Source organism: Fistularia commersonii, chromosome 24 (assembly GCF_037954325.1).
Source record: "Fistularia commersonii isolate RoL2024-O1a breed Wild chromosome 24, RoL_Fcom_v1.0, whole genome shotgun sequence".
NCBI classification, from domain to species: domain Eukaryota; kingdom Metazoa; phylum Chordata; class Actinopteri; order Syngnathiformes; family Fistulariidae; genus Fistularia; species Fistularia commersonii.
Window position 1 is genome coordinate 7032416 of NC_141307.1, and position 18352 is coordinate 7050767.

At 38.9% G+C, this 18352-nt stretch overlaps 1 pseudogene; it reads right to left on the reverse strand.

The window, feature by feature from the left end:
- Positions 1 to 17408: 17408 nt before the first annotated feature.
- Positions 17409 to 17527, reverse strand: LOC147219792 (5S ribosomal RNA; annotated as a pseudogene).
- Between the last annotated feature and the right edge of the window lie 825 nt (positions 17528 to 18352).

The following is an 18352-nucleotide window of genomic DNA, read 5'->3' on the forward strand; positions in this document are numbered from 1 at the left end:
CCTCTGTTTCAAAAAAGCTTCAACTCAGTGAGATAAACACTTTTTGACCATATGGCTATATCTATTTAAAATGTTGCAGGATCACAATGATTTTGACTTATATTATGCAGAATCAAGCCCTTTTCAACATATTTCAGCACCAGCAGGCTGCTAGAAAGGAATCTTTAGTTATTTACACTCTGTTGCAAAAAAGCTTCAACTCAGTGAGATAAACACTTTTTGACCATATGGCTATATCTATTTAAAATGTTGCAGGATCACAATGATTTTGACTTATATTATACAGAATCAAGCCCTTTTCAACAGATTTCAGCACCAGCAAGCTGCTAGAATGGAAACTTTAGTTATTGACACTCTGTTGCAAAAAAGCTTCAACTCAGTGAGATAAACACTTTTTGACCATATGGCTATATCTATTTAAAATGTTGCAGGATCACAATGATTTTGACTTATATTATGCAGAATCAAGCCCTTTTCAACGTATTTCAGCACCAGCAGGCTGCTAGAAAGGAATCTTTAGTTATTTACACTCTGTTGCAAAAAAGCTTCAACTCAGTGAGATAAACACTTTTTGACCATATGGCTATATCTTTTGAAAATGTTGCAGGATCACAATGATTTTGACTTATATTATGCAGAATTAAGCCCTTTTCAACATATTTCAGCACCAGCAGGCAGCTAGAAAGGAATCTTTAGTTATTTACACTCTGTTGCAAAAAAGCTTCAATTCAGTGAGATAAACACTTTTTGACCATATGGCTATATCTATTTAAAATGTTGCAGGATCACAATGATTTTGACTTATATTATGCAGAATCAAGCCCTTTTCAACATATTTCAGCACCAGCAGGCTTCTAGAAAGGAATCCTTAGTTATTTACACTCTGTTGCAAAAACGCTTCAACTCAGTGAGTTAAACACTTTTTGACCATATGGCTACATCTATTTAAAATGTTGCAGGATCACAATGATTTTGAATTATATTATGCAGAATCAAGCCCTTTTCAACATATTTCAGCACCAGCAGGCTGCTAGAAAGGAATTTTTAGTTATTTACACTCTGTTGCAAAAAAGCTTCAACTCAGTGAGATAAACACTTTTTGACCATATGGCTTTATCTTTTCAAAATGTTGCAGGATCACAATGATTTTGACTTATATTATGCAGAATCAAGCCCTTTTCAACATATTTCAGCACCAGCAAGCTGCTAGAATGGAAACTTTAGTTATTGACACTCTGTTGCAAAAAAACTTCAACTCAGTGAGATAAACACTTTTTGACCATATGGCTATATCTATTTAAAATGTTGCAGGATCACAATGATTTTGACTTATATTATGCAGAATCAAGCCCTTTTCAACATATTTCAGCACCAGCAGGCTGCTAGAAAGGAATCTTTAGTTATTTACACTCTGTTGCAAAAAAGCTTCAACTCAGTGAGATAAACACTTTTTGACCATATGGCTATATCTATTTAAAATGTTGCAGGATCACAATGATTTTGACTTATATTGTGCAGAATCAAGCCCTTTTCAACATATTTCAGCACCAGCAAGCTGCTAGAATGGAAACTTTAGTTATTTACACTCTGTTTCAAAAAAGCTTCAACTCAGTGAGATAAACACTTTTTGACCATTTGGCTATATCTATTTAAAATGTTGCAGGATCACAATGATTTTGACTTATATTATGCAGAATTAAGCCCTTTTCAACATATTTCAGCACCAGCAGGCTGCTAGAAAGGAATCTTTAGTTATTTACACTCTGTTGCAAAAAAGCTTCAACTCAGTGAGATAAACACTTTTTGACCATATGGCTATATCTATTTAAAATGTTGCAGGATCACAATGATTTTGACTTATATTATGCAGAATCAAGCCCTTTTCAACATATTTCAGCACCAGCAAGCTGCTAGAATGGAAACTTTAGTTATTTACACTCTGTTTCAAAAAAGCTTCAACTCAGTGAGATAAACACTTTTTGACCATTTGGCTATATCTATTTAAAATGTTGCAGGATCACAATGATTTTGACTTATATTATGCAGAATTAAGCCCTTTTCAACATATTTCAGCACCAGCAGGCTGCTAGAAAGGAATCTTTCGTTATTTACACTCTGTTGCAAAAAAGCTTCAACTCAGTGAGATAAACACTTTTTGACCATATGGCTATATCTTTTCAAAATGTTGCAGGATCACAATGATTTTGACTTATATTATGCAGAATCAAGCCCTTTTCAACATATTTCAGCACCAGCAGGCTGCTAGAAAGGAATCTTTAGTTATTTACACTCTGTTGCAAAAACGCTTCAACTCAGTGAGATAAACACTTTTTGACCATATGGCTCTATCTATTTAAAATGTTGCAGGATCACAATGATTTTGACTTATATAATGCAGAATCAAGCCTTTTTCAACATATTTCAGCAGGCAGCAGGCTGCTAGAAAGGAATCTTTAGTTATTTACACTCTGTTGCAAAAAAGCTTCAACTCAGTGAGATAAACACTTTTTGACCATATGGCTTTATCTTTTCAAAATGTTGCAGGATCACAATGATTTTGACTTATATTATGCAGAATCAAGCCCTTTTCAACATATTTCAGCACCAGCAAGCTGCTAGAAAGGAATCTTTAGTTATTGACACTCTGTTGCAAAAAACCTTCAACTCAGTGGAATAAACACTTTTTGACCATATGGCTTTATCTTTTCAAAATGTTGCAGGATCACAATGAATTTGACTTATATTATGCAGAATCAAGCCCTTTTCAACATATTTCAGCACCAGCAGGCTGCTAGAAAGGAATCTTTAGTTATTTACACTCTGTTGCAAAAACGCTTCAACTCAGTGAGATAAACACTTTTTGACCATATGGCTCTATCTATTTAAAATGTTGCAGGATCACAATGATTTTGACTTATATAATGCAGAATCAAGCCTTTTTCAACATATTTCAGCAGGCAGCAGGCTGCTAGAAAGGAATCTTTAGTTATTTACACTCTGTTGCAAAAAAGCTTCAACTCAGTGAGATAAACACTTTTTGACCATATGGCTTTATCTTTTCAAAATGTTGCAGGATCACAATGATTTTGACTTATATTATGCAGAATCAAGCCCTTTTCAACATATTTCAGCACCAGCAAGCTGCTAGAAAGGAATCTTTAGTTATTGACACTCTGTTGCAAAAAACCTTCAACTCAGTGGAATAAACACTTTTTGACCATATGGCTTTATCTTTTCAAAATGTTGCAGGATCACAATGAATTTGACTTATATTATGCAGAATCAAGCCCTTTTCAACATATTTCAGCACCAGCAGGCTGCTAGAAAGGAATCTTTAGTTATTTACACTCTGTTGCAAAAAAGCTTCAACTCAGTGAGATAAACACTTTTTGACCATATGGCTATATCTTTTCAAAATGTTGCAGGATCACAATGATTTTGACTTATATTATGCAGAATCAAGCCCTTTTCAACATATTTCAGCACCAGCAAGCTGCTAGAATGGAAACTTTAGTTATTGACACTCTGTTGCAAAAAAGCTTCAACTCAGTGAGATAAACACTTTTTGACCATATGGCTATATCTATTTAAAATGTTGCAGGATCACAATGATTTTGACTTATATTATGCAGAATCAAGCCCTTTTCAACGTATTTCAGCACCAGCAGGCTGATAGAAAGGAATCTTTAGTTATTTACACTCTGTTGCAAAAAAGCTTCAACTCAGTGAGATAAACACTTTTTGACCATATGGTTATATCTTTTCAAAATGTTGCAGGATCACAATGATTTTGACTTATATTATGCAGAATCAAGCCCTTTTCAACATATTTCAGCACCAGCAAGCTGCTAGAAAGGAATCTTTAGTTATTTACACTCTGTTGCAAAAAACCTTCAACTCAGTGAGATAAACACTTTTTGACCATATGGCTATATCTTTTCAAAATGTTGCAGGATCACAATGATTTTGACTTATATTATGCAAAATCAAGCCCTTTTCAACATATTTCACACCAGCAAGCTGCTAGAAAGGAATCTTTAGTCATTGACACTCTGTTGCAAAAAAGCTTCAACTCAGAGAGATAAACACTTTTTGACCATATGGCTATATCTATTTAAAATGTTGCAGGATCACAATGATTTTGACTTATATTATGCAGAATCAAGCCCTTTTCAACATATTTCAGCACCAGCAGGCTGCTAGAAAGGAATCTTTAGTTATTTACACTCTGTTGCAAAAAAGCTTCAACTCAGTGAGATAAACACTTTTTGACCATATGGCTATATCTTTTCAAAATGTTGCAGGATCACAATGATTTTGACTTATATTATGCAGAATCAAGCCCTTTTCAACATATTTCAGCACCAGCAAGCTGCTAGAATGGAAACTTTAGTTATTTACACTCTGTTTCAAAAAAGCTTCAACTCAGTGAGATAAACACTTTTTGACCATATGGCTATATCTATTTAAAATGTTGCAGGATCACAATGATTTTGACTTATATTATGCAGAATCAAGCCCTTTTCAACATATTTCAGCACCAGCAAGCTGCTAGAATGGAAACTTTAGTTATTTACACTCTGTTTCAAAAAAGCTTCAACTCAGTGAGATAAACACTTTTTGACCATATGGCTATATCTATTTAAAATGTTGCAGGCTCACAATGATTTTGACTTATATTATGCAGAATCAAGCCCTTTTCAACATATTTCAGCACCAGCAAGCTGCTAGAAAGGATTCTTTAGTTATTTACACTCTGTTGCAAAAAAGCTTCAACTCAGTGAGATAAACACTTTTTGACTATATGGCTATATCTTTTCAAAATGTTGCAGGATCACAATGATTTTGACTTATATTATGCAGAATCAAGCCCTTTTCAACATATTTCAGCACCAGCAAGCTGCTAGAATTGAATCTTTAGTTATTGACACTCTTTATCAAAAACGCTGTAACTCAGTGAGATAAACACATTTTGACCATATGGCTATATATATTTAAATATGTTGCAGGATCACAATGATTTTGACTTATATTATGCAGAATCAAGCCCATTTCAACATATTTCAGCACCAGCAAGCTTCTAGAATTGAATCTTTAGTTATTGACACTCTTTATCAAAAACGCTGTAACTCAGTGAGATAAACACATTTTGACCATATGGCTATATCTATTTAAATGTTGCAGGATCACAATGATTTTGACTTATATTATGCAGAATCAAGCCCTTTTCAACATATTTCAGCACCAGCAGGCTGCTAGAAAGGAATCTTTAGTTATTTAGCCTCTGTTTCAAAAAAGCTTCAACTCAGTGAGATAAACACTTTTTGACCATATGTCTATATCTATTTAAAATGTTGCAGGATCACAATGATTTTGACTTATATTATGCAGAATAAAGCCCTTTTCAACATATTTCAGCACCAGCAAGCTGCTAGAATTGAATCTTTAGTTATTGACACTCTTTATCATAAACGCTGTGACTCAGTGAGATAAACACATTTTGACCATATGGCTATATCTATTTAAATGTTGCAGGATCACAATGATTTTGACTTATATTATGCAGAATCAAGCCCTTTTCAACATATTTCAGCACCAGCAGGCTGCTAGAAAGGAATCTTTAGTTATTCAGCCTCTGTTTCAAAAAAGCTTCAACTCAGTGAGATAAACACATTTTGACCATATGGCTATATCTATTTAAAATGTTGCAGGATCACAATGATTTTGACTTATATTATGCAGAATAAAGCCCTTTTCAACATATTTCAGCACCAGCAAGCTGCTAGAAAGGAATCTTTAGTTATTTACACTCTGTTGCAAAAAAGTTTCAACTCAGTGAGATAAACACTTTTTGACCATATGGCTATATCTATTTAAAATGTTGCAGGATCACAATGCTTTTGACTTATATTATGCAGAATCAAGCCCTTTTCAACATATTTCAGCACCAGCAAGCTGCTAGAAAGGAATCTTTAGTTATTTAGCCTCTGTTGCAAAAAAGCTTCAACTCAGTGAGATAAACACTTTTTGACTATATGGCTATATCTATTCAAAATGTTGCAGGATCACAATGATTTTGACTCATATCATGCAGAATCAAGCCCTTTTCAACATATTTCAGCACCAGCTAGCTGCTAGAATGGAAACTTTAGTTATTTACACTCTGTTTCAAAAAAGCTTCAACTCAGTGAGATAAACACTTTTTGACCATATGGCTATATCTATTTAAAATGTTGCAGGATCACAATGATTTTGACTTATATTATGCAGAATCAAGCCCTTTTCAACATATTTCAGCACCAGCAAGCTGCTAGAAAGGAATCTTTAGTTATTGACACCCTTTATCAAAAAAGCTTCAACTCAGTGAGATAAACACTTTTTGACCATATGGCTATATCTATTCAAAATGTTGCAGGTACACAATGATTTTGACTTATATTATGCAGAATCAAGCCCTTTTCAACATATTTCAGCACTAGCAGGCTGCTAGAATGGAAACTTTAGTTATTTACACTCTGTTTCAAAAAAGCTTCAACTCAGTGAGATGAAAACTTTTTGACCATATGGCTATATCTATTTAAAATGTTGCAGGATCACAATGATTTTGACTTATATTATGCAGAATCAAGCCCTTTTCAACATATTTCAGCACCAGCAAGCTGCTAGAAAGGAATCTTTAGTTATTTAGCCTCTGTTGCAAAAAAGCTTCAACTCAGTGAGATAAACACTTTTTGACTATATGGCTATATCTATTCAAAATGTTGCAGGATCACAATGATTTTGACTTATATTATGCAGAATCAAGCCCTTTTTAACATATTTCTGCACCAGCAAGCTGCTAGAATGGAAACTTTAGTTATTTACACTCTGTTTCAAAAAAGCTTCAACTCAGTGAGATAAACACTTTTTGACCATATGGCTATATCTATTTAAAATGTTGCAGGATCACAATGCTTTTGACTTATATTATGCAGAATCAAGCCCTTTTCAACATATTTCAGCACCAGCAGGCTGCTAGAAAGGAATCATTAGTTATTTACACTCTGTTGCAAAAAAGCTTCAACTCAGTGAGATAAACACTTTTTGACCATATGGCTATATCTTTTCAAAATGTTGCAGGATCACAATGATTTTGACTTATATTATGCAGAATCAAGCCCTTTTTAACATATTTCAGCACCAGCAAGCTGCTAGAATGGAAACTTTAGTTATTTACACTCTGTTTCAAAAAAGCTTCAACTCAGTGAGATAAACACTTTTTGACCATATGGCTATATCTTTTCAAAATGTTGCAGGATCACAATGATTTTGACTGATATTATGCAGAATCAAGCCCTTTTCAACATATTTCAGCACCAGCAAGATGCTAGAAAGGAATCTTTAGTTATTTAGCCTCTGTTTAGCCTCTGACCCAATAAAGCCAATAAAGCCACAATAAAACCATCTAGTCAAAACAATTTTGACTAGATGGCTTTATTTTTAAAACCCTGCAGCAGTAGGTGAAGACATTGTGTAGAATCACGTCATATTCAGCACCAGATACCAGCATTAAGAATACCATGGTTATTTTCAATATGTGCCAAAAATCTTTAACTTGGAAGATAAAAACTTTTGACCAAATGCCTTTATCTTTCATCTTTGAGTCTGGATTTGAGTGAATTTATTCATTTTGTAGATTCTATATTTTGTAGAATTCCTTAATATTCAGCATATTTCAGCACCAGACAAAACCTTTAAAGAATTCCAAAGTTATTTACAACTTGTGCCATAAACATTCAACTTGGTGAGATAAACATTTTTGACCGAATGGCTTTATCTTTTAAACCTGCTGCTGGATTTCAATAAATGTGACGTATATTGTGTAGAATCATGGCCTATTCAACATATTTTATCACCAGACACCAGTTTTAAGAATTCACTTGTTATTTATAACTTGTTCCAAAAAGCTTCAACATCATGACATGAAGAGTTTTGACCAGATAGGTTTATGGTTTAAACCTTTGGGTAGATTTAGGTAAAGATGACATACTTTGTGTAGAATCACATCATATGCAGCACCAGGCACCAGCATTAAGAATTCCAAAGTTATTTACAACCTGTGCCAAAAATCTAAAACTTGGAAGATAAACACTTTTGACCAAATGGGTTTATCTTTTAAAGATCTGGCTCCATATCAGTAACTGTCGCAGATATTGTGTAGAATCATGTCCTTTTCAACATATTTTAGCACCAGACACCAGTTTTCAATAATTCTTTTCTTGTTTAAAACTTGTTCTAAAAAGCTTCAATTGGTAAGATAAACACTTGATGTCCAAATGGCTGGATTTCAGTAAATGTGACATATATTGTGTAGAATTACGCCCTATTCAGCATATTCCAAAAACAGACACCAGATTTAAAGAATTCCAAAGTAATTTACAACTTGTTCTAAAAAATTCAATTTGGTGTGAAACATTTTTGAATAAATAGCTTTGTCTTTCATTCTTTCGGCTGGGATTGAGTGAATTTATACATTGTTTCGATGGTGTATTATCACATCCTAATCGGGAAATTTCAGCACCAGACACCAGCTTTAAAGAATTCCAAAGTTTTTTAATACCTTTGCCAAAAACCTTAAACTTGGAAAAAGCTTCAACTGGTGAGATAAACACTTTATGTCCAAATGGGTGTGTTTTAAACCTGCAGCTGGATTTCAGTAAATGTAACATACTGTACATTGTGTAGTATCACTTCATATTTAACATATTGCAGCACCAAACACCAGTTTTTAACAATTCACTTCTTATTCAAAACTTTTTTCAAAAATCTTCAACTTGGTGAGGTAAGATCTTTTCAACCAAATGCCTTTATCATTTAAACATCTGGCTGGATGCTAGTGGATCAGACATTAATTGTTTAGAATCACATCCTATTCAGCATATTTCAAAAACAGACACCAGTTTTGAAGAATTACAAAGTTATTTCCAACTTTTGCAAAAAAACCCTCGACTGGCTGAGATAAAATATTGACCAAACGGCTTCATATTTCTAACTGTCGGCTGCATTTAAGTAAAGATGATATATACTGTGCAGAATCACATCCTATTCAATAATTTTCAACAACAGGTGCCAGCTTTAAGGAATTCCAAAGTAATTTACAACTTGTTAAAACCTACTAAACTTGCAACATGATATTTATACATTTGACATATTTTGTGTAAGTTCAAATCCTATTTAACATATTTCAACAACAGAAACCAGCTTTAAAGAATTCCAAAGTAATTTACAACTTGTTCCAAAAACCTTCAGTTTGGGTGATAAACATTTTTGAATAAATGGCTTTATCTTTCATTCTTGCGGCTGGATTTGAGTGAATTTATACATTGTTTAGATTCTGTATTGTTTATAATCACATCCTTATCGGGAAATTTGAGCTTCGGACACCAGTTCTGAAGAATTACAACTTGTGCCAAAAACTGTCAACTTGGTGAGATAAAGATATTATATCCAAATTGCAACTGAGAGCGCAAAGACCAGACATCCCCCTCCCTTTTTTTTTTTGATATTAATGTATTTTATTTCCTGAGTTAGCAACTTGCTCCTTTCCTCACATTCACTGTTCGTAAGTATGTAGTACCACATTCCACCACAGGATGGCGTGAAACCAACTGTGACTAGTTTGCCGAGACGCGGTCACAGCATCAGTTCAGTGCTGTGTTGGACGCCAGTAATGTGGCTAATGTCTGTGTTACAGGTAAAGATTTATAATGACATGTAAATAGGTAAAAACGAGCGAAAGAGTCCCGGTGAAGTGAGTGAATGGCCGTTTAACTTGTAGGGTTGAGGTCGACAGTAGCTTGGGTAGTGCTAATAGCATGCGATTGCCAGCCGCTAGCTAACTGTAGCCTCCTGGGGGGACTACTGTGTATTGGAGCCGAGTGTCGGTTTGGAATGCGTGTAAATGTACGTGTACAGAGGGGAAATGGGAGCAATTGCTATACTGGTTTAGTAAATAAGGAAAACTGATTAGTTTGCCGAGACGCGGTCACAGCATTAGTTCAGTGCTGTGTCGGCGGCAAAGAGGTTGGAGGCCAGTAATGTGGCTAATGTCTGTGTTACAGCGGACAACAAAACCCGCAAAACCCACACACTGAATCATCATCATTCACGTGTGCAACACAACCACTACAAAAGCTGATGCAGAAGCTGTAGTTAAACCTATCTGTAAATACATTCTTCCAACCCATGGCATACTGCAGAGAATAAATGAAGTTGTACACAATGGGTCAAGTTATGGACGTTGACTTAAAGAGACATTGTTCTTATCATCCACAAACTGCAGGGTTAGTGGAAAGAACAAATGAAACAGTAAAAAACAGACTAAGAAAATGTACGGAACATACAGGAAAGACATGGCAAGAGTGCATATATATGGTAAAAATGTATATGCACATAGTTACCACAGTGAATGGTTTGACACCATTATAGATAATACATGGTGGACCATTCAGGTTACCGATGACACATCCAGACCTAGAGAAGGCCCACACAGAAGAAACTTAGTGGAATACATTAGAAATACACTAAGGCAACGAGATGTAACAGACCCAAATGATCTGCCTGAATCTCAATCTGCTCCACAGGTGAAGGTCCAAGTTGGTGATTGGATCTTCGTGAAAGTCATAAAGAGAAGCTGTTGGAGTTCAGCACGCTGGGAAGGACCATTCCAAGTACTTCTGACCACGCCGACTGCAGTGAAAACTGCGGAACGATCCACTTGGATTCATAATCACACTGTAAGGTACTCCCTGTTGATCCTACTAACACTGGCTAGAGGGGAAGGCTGACTACAAAGGGGAGTAAGAAGGATAGTCTTACTCGTCTCAAGGCATCGGCTGCATTAGTGAAGAAACCACCAGGTCCCTAACCATTTAGGTTGGAAGGATCCAGGAAGAGCCAGCCAAAACAGGAGCACCCAACTCAGCAGGGGAAGGCAGAGACAAACAATGACAAGTCTGAAGAGTAAAGAAGGGCCTATCTCAAACTTATAAAGAACTATGAAATGAGAACAATGCTCCTCACTGTAACAGTCTCTGGTGGCGATTGATAAATATAACAGCAGGAGACCAAACTGATTGCTATGTTTGTACTGTAATGCCAATATCAGTGTCTCCTAACCCGACTATACAACCTCATCCAATTAATGAAAGTGAAACCTTGTCCATAATATGGGTGTATTCCCAAGGACTGAATCAGAGATTTTGAATTTTTCAGAATATAACAAATACCTCAGTCCTTCCCTTTCTGCCTTACAATCCATCAAATTGGCGATTGCCAGCTAATTATTCTATGGCAACCAACAGAACTGTCATTGAGGGATTCATTCTAATTAAAATGAAAAAGACACCACCACTTTGCATGAAACGACAGTGTGGTAAAAAGGATCATTATCTGGGCCAACTTAAGTGTGACACTGTGCTAAATATGGAGAGGGATAGACTAGTTAGGAAAACTTATGACTACTATAGTAATAGTATATGTGAGGTTGGAAAGTGGAGAATGGATGCGTGCGCCATGAATCTGACTGCCCTCAAGCCATTATTGGGTATTGAAACAAACATCATCAAATTTGGTATTCCACCATGGAGGATTTTCGCATTCCCACATAAATACCGTTCTCCATGCCCAAAAAAACATGTATGGATTTGTGGCAGACGAGCATTTCTGTATCTGCCCCAACACTGGTGTGGCACATGCAATTTGGCCCGATGAAGATGCGCCATGACTTTTATACCTGCAGAGTTTATCAGCTGATGGTGTGACTTCTTTCAGGGTTTGCGTTTGAGTGATTGTTGCTCTCCAGTTGTCTTGAAAGAAACTGTATCTTTCTCATGAAAGCCTTCACCATGCTGTGCATTTCATGCACAAAAAGGCCCTTGCCTTGCAGCTTGGTGTTCAGTTCATTCATCAGTGCAGTCACATCAACAGCAAATGCAAAATCTGCCATCCTGTCCTCATCTGCAAGCTCTAGGGTAGCCTTGCCTTTTGTCTCACAAAACTCCTGGATTTCTGCTTTCAGATCCCAGACTCTTTTTAGCACTTTGCCCAGGCTGAGCCATCTCACAGAAGTGTGGTAGCCAATGTCACTGTGCTCACTCTCATGCTCCTCCAGAAGTGTTATAAACTGTCTGTGATTCAGTGCCCGCGCCCTGATGAAGTTAACTATTTTAGTAACAACATCGATAACATGGTTAATTTTTAGCACTGATTTGCACAACACATGTTGGTGTAAAATGCAATGTAAAAATACCAATTTCTGATCAGGGTCAATTTCAGTCACTTTATCCTGCATGCGTTTTAAAAGTCCGACATTTTTTCCTGGAAGATTTGGACAACCGTCCTTGGTGACACCTGCCAGTCTGTCCCATTTCAGTCCCAACGTGTCCATACAAGCATTTACCTCAGTGAAGAGATCGCTCCCTGTCGTCATCCCTTTTAACGACCGCATTGCTGCCAGCTCCTCCGTAATCTTGAAGTCCGGCGCTATCCCACGGACAAATACGAGTAGCTGGGCTGTGTCGCGGACATCACAACTCTCGTCCAAAGCCAAGGAGAAAAAGTCAAAACTTGGCACTTCACGTTGCAGCTGTAGCTCCAGATTCCCCGCAATGTCCTCGATCCTTCTCGTCACGGTTCGCCTGGACAGCGGGACTTGCTCAAGTGCCGCTTTTTTTCAGGGCATATTAGTGCTGCAGAGTCTACCAAGCACTCTTTCACGAACTCCTCCTCTGCGAATGGCTTGCTGTTTTTGGCTATTTTGTGGGATATCACGAAGCTGGTCTTGGTTGCTGCATCCCTGGATGTATGAAGCTTGGTACAAAAGCCTTGCTGCGTTTGCAGCTTAGCTAGCAAAGCTTCCGATGTCCGCGCTCTTTCGTCATCAGTCAGGTTTTTACATTTCTCTGCATGTTTCGTCTGGTAATGCCGACTCAAATTGTAGTCCTTAAACACGGCGATCTACTCCCCGCAAACTAAACACACAGCTTTACCTCCAACTTCAGTAAATAAATACTTAGCTGTCCAATTTTTGTTGAAAGTCCTACATTCGGCATCTACCTTTCTTTTTTTAGCCTGAGCGGACATTTTTGAGGGTGAAAGTTGTCTTGTTGTGATTCAATCGTGCGCATGTCTTGATATACGCATTACGTCATTATGTGCGTGAATTAAAAAAAAAACAACAACTTCAGAATAAAAGCAGTGCAGCTTTAGCCCATGAATGAGGTGAAATTAGAAAGTATGTTTATTTAGTAATTTCCAATTAACCTTACACTGGCGGTCAGAGTCAACCAAAGGTATGTGGCCCGGGCCATACAATGCCCAGGTCTGTCATACGGGCCAGTCTGTGCCATCCCGCGGGCCGGATGTGGCCCGTGGGCCGTACAATGCCCAGGTCTGTTATACAAGGTATGCTCAGGTATTTCCTACAAAGGACCAAAAGTCAGTTACAGTTGCCAAAGTATTGTGGGAAAGTACTTTGTTCATTATGGACTACCCGCCAGAATACATTCAGACCAAGGAAGAGATTTTGAAAGCCGCCTTATAAAAGAACTCTTATCCATGCTTGGAGTAAGAAAGTCGCGCACCTCACCTTATTATCCGCAAGGTGATGCTCAACCTGAACATTTCAACAGAACACTTCTCTCAATGCTAGGAACTCTTGAAAATGTGCTGAAACAAAACTGGAGTCAACATATCAGTCAGTTAGTACATGCGTATAACTGCACTAAAAATTAGTCCACTGGATATTCCCCATACTACTTGATGTTCGGGCGCAATGCCAGATTGCCTGTTGACCTCTGTTTTGGTACAGCTCTCGACGGTAATTCAGAGACGTCGCACCTACAGTATGTGGACAAAATGAGAAAAGAACTCCAAAAAGCTTACCATTTAGCTGCAGAGTGTGCAACCAAGAGCCATCTGAGAAACAAAACCTGTTATGATCAACGAGTGAGAGACCAACCTCTACAAGAAGTAGATCGAGTCCTCATAAGAAATGTTGGCCTCACTGGGAAACATAAACTGCAAGATAGATGGAAATCCACACCCTATATTGTGATTAAAAAGTTTTCCAACTTACCTGTATACAGAGTCAAACCCGAACAAGGAACTGGAAGTGTCAAAACTCTACACAGAGACCACCTTCTACAAATTGGTTATCTTGTCAGGATTCCCGATAATTCTGAACAAACTAAAAGAGTCAGAACACCAGTTACCAGGAGACAACATACTCTAAGACATCAAACACATCACCAAAATGATCAGACATCTGACATCTCTTCAAACTCTGAATCTGAGTATGAGCGTGTCTACGAGTGCCCAACCTATGATAAGGTCAGGAAACCACTGTCCATACCAGACCGAACCACCCCAGAGCATACTTCCTTTGCAAATTTCCCCTCATCTGAGAGTGAACCGGAGGTGGAGAAAGTACATTCTGTCAGTTCACAGGAAGAGGAATATCAGTTCTCCAACGAGGACGCAGATACTAATGATACAGCTGAAGACACTGATGTGGAGTTGAGAACTCAAACGAGCCCTAGAAGTAGAAAGTCAACGCGTGAAGTAAAACCAGTGATCCGCTTGACCTATGATAAACCTGGAACTCAAGCTGGGGAACCTGTGACTATTGTGCACCAGGGCATGGTCATTCACTTGAACCTCAGTGCCAGAGGAAACCCTGATCTTGTGAAACATCCTAAAACATGCCCCTACAGATCTAAGTCTAAACAGTACAGTTAGATGAGGACATCTACACCTTTTAGAAGGGGGAGGATGTAGCCCGTCTAAAATTTCATTACAGACCATACAGGCTAAAATGTAAAGATGTTTTAACATTTAAGTAAAATTAAATAAGACTGAAATGGCTGTAAAACATTTAATATTTCATGTTTAAAATGTGTTCATAAATGGTTAAAAACAAGGTTTAATCTTATCTAAGGTTTTTGTCATTTATTTGGGAATCGTGCTTTTAATCGCCGCAAGCTTGTGTGAAACGTACAGCTCAACATGTGCTTTTGTTTGCATCCGAACTTGTTAAGTGTCAATATGGTATTTTCTTGAATTGTATTGGTTGATGTACACTTAGTGTCCAATCCCATGCGTGAGGGCGGGATCTGAATGAGGAAGGCAATAGAACATCTAGGCGCGAGGCATTCGACTGCTGCGTTTGCCGAGGGAAGTTTGTGAAGCTAAGCTGAAAGGAGAATGGTCATAAAACATTGTGGATGCAGAGTCTACGTTGCTGTTATCGACTATTTAACCCTGTGATGAGTGAGTACTCGATGTACATGATTTTTATGCTTAGACGATATGTTTAAGTGCACATATGCGATGCTAATCGAGCGTTAGCATTGTTAGCATTTTACCGCGAGTTAATTTCAAACTCTGTATGTAAAGTATATGAGCTTGGAATTGGAGATCTTTAATGCTCAGTGGACCGAGAGGAATTCTCTGGACGTTTCTGCTGAGGCTTAACCGATGAGTTTCACCGAGTGCACTTCGTGATGCCGTGATGCCAAGTTATTGCTAACCCGTTTGCCGAGAGGGAATCGCATGGTGATGGACAACATTTGACTATCCATTGCTTCGACACCAAAAGGATTAGTGAGGACATCAAAGCACATACATTTTATTTTGGGGGTTGTGAACAAGTGAAACGGATATTTTCTGTTTTTCTGGTCCAACGATCCCGAGCATCGAATCAGGCCTGCCACGATTGAACTTTCTGAGAAAAACAGAAAGGACATTAAGGTTATGGTTTTCTAACTGGACTGAACTTGAAGGGATGTACATGGTTTTTGAATATGTTTATGTAGTTGCAAAGCGACAAAATCTCAAATGAACGCACTACCAATTTTATTTCATTTTACTTTCTTTTAATTTTGTGAAACTAAACTTTAACTTTGTACTTAAAGAGATCTGTCTATTTTCTCCTTAGGAGATGGAGGCACCGCTATAATCAAAAAGCATAAATAAGTTTAAGTTATAAAAAAAATAAGTATTATTGTTTCTCCTGTTTACCATTGAAAATTTCACCTAAGTAACGTTCCCAGGGCCCCATCACTGCTTTAACTAAGAGGTTGATACCTAGCTACTTGGGTTTGGTGCTACATTACTCTAACCAAAAATCAACAGACACTCTTTACCTTAGGCTACAGCCTAAGGCTAAACTCTAAGGTAAAGAGGGAGCTATCAAAGCCCATACCAGGACTCTTATGCACGGCGGGACAGTTAATGACAAGAGAAAGAGAAAAATAAATAAAATACACATGGAAACATGAAGAGTACTACAGATGCAGTATTTGCGCCGAGAATGCTCATAGAGAAGTACAGAGAAGGCCGGTGGGAGCCGCATTGCCTTTTTGTACACCTAGAAAAGTCGTACGACAGGTTGCCAAGAGAGGAGCTCTGGTATCCTATGAGGAAGTCTGGAGCGGCAGAGAAGTGTGTTACACTGGTGCAGGACATGTATGCTAGCTGGGAGACAGTGGTGCGGTGTGCTGTAAGACGGGACCAGAAAAGTTCAAGGTGGAAGCGGGACTCCGTCGGGAAAAGGCCCTGAGCCCCTTCTTGTTCGCAATGGTGACGGACGGCGTGACGGCTGAGGGTAGACGTGAATCTCCACGGACCGTGACCTTAGCAGATGCCGTTGTGCTCTGTAGTGAGAGCAGAAAACAGGTGGAGGTCAAGATAAGATAAGATAAGACCTCCGTCTCGCCCCGGAGACGGATGTCCTGGTGGAGGCTGATGTTCCTGCTTTACAAAAAACATCATGGCTGATGCATCTTCCGCATCTGCCCGGTCACGTGGCGCACGGCCCCCCGACAGGACGCCGAATCATAAAAGTAAACCCTACACTTCAACAACCAGACTCCTAGGAATCCGATGAATTAATGGGGAAAAATGAAAGAGAGCCAAGGGTAGAAGCGCTGACTACTGGTGACCGCAATAGGAGCAGAAACGAGTGTAAAAAGAAGCGAGGAGGGCATCGAAGAGGATGAGGAATTCAAAGGCAGTGGGTCCTAATGACGTACCGTACATGTGGAGGCATGGAAGTGTCTAGGGAAGCCAGGGGTACGGAGGTCAGTGGCTGGTATTATTCAACAGCGAGAGGCACAAACGAGAGAAAAAGAAATTCAGATCACATGGAGAAATACTGTACATGGATGACAAGAAAGGCGGCAAGACAACGGAAAGTGACCGAACAAGGTAAGGCGGGGAAGTATGATTGAGCGCGTGTCGCGCCGGGCTTCACAGTGACTCCGGTGGCACAACCACAAGGGAATGAGCGGTGTGTGTCAGTGTGTGAAATGTTGGCGCTCTTGAGAGACAGCACCCCCTGCTGTCGAAAGAGAGGACGAACATGAAAAAGCTTACGGAACAGGGTATTCCCAGGCGGTCTCCCATCCAAGTACTAACCAGGCCCGACCCTTCTTGGCTTCCGAGATCAGACGAGATCGGGCGTGTTCAGGGTGGTATGGCCGTAAACGAGACTAGCCTACGCGGAAGGGCATTTTATAAGCAGCCGTCCTCTGTGTTTTCCACCTCCACTCATTTCCACATCTCTCTGGAGCTCCTTCTATTTAGTTTCCATGATTACAGCCAGTGGCGCCCAAGGTTATTCTAACCAAAAATCATCAGACACACTTTACCTTAGGCAGCAGCCTAAGGTAAAGAGGGAGCTAGCAAAGGCCATACCAGGACTCGTATGCACGGCGGGAAAGTTAAAGACAAGAGAAAGAGAAAATTAAATAAAATACACATGGAAAAAGGAAGAGTACTACAGATGAAGTATTTGCACCGAGAATGCTCATAGAGAAGTACAGAGAAGAGCAGTGGGAGCCGCATTGCCTTTTTGTACACCTTGAAAAGTCGTACGACAGGTTGCCAAGAGAGGAGCTCTGCTATCCTATGAGGACGTCTAGAGCGGCAGAGAAGTGTGTTACACTGGTGCAGGACATGTATGCTAGCTGGGAGACAGCGGTGCGGTGTGATGTAAGACGGGACCAGAGAAGTTCAAGGTGGAAGCGGGACTCTGTTGGGGATAGGTCCTGAGCCCCTTCTTATTCGCAACGGTGACGGACGGCCTGACAGATGAGGGTAGACGTGAATCTCCACGGACCGTGACCTTTGCAGATGCCATTGTGATCTGTAGTGAGAGCAGAAAACAGGTGGAGGTCAAGATAAGATAAGATAAGACCTCTGTCTCGTCCCGGAGACGGAGGTCCCAGTGGAGGCTGATGTTCCTGCTTAATAAAAAACAACATGGCTGATGCATCTTCCGCATCTGCCTGGTCACGTGGTGCATGGCCTC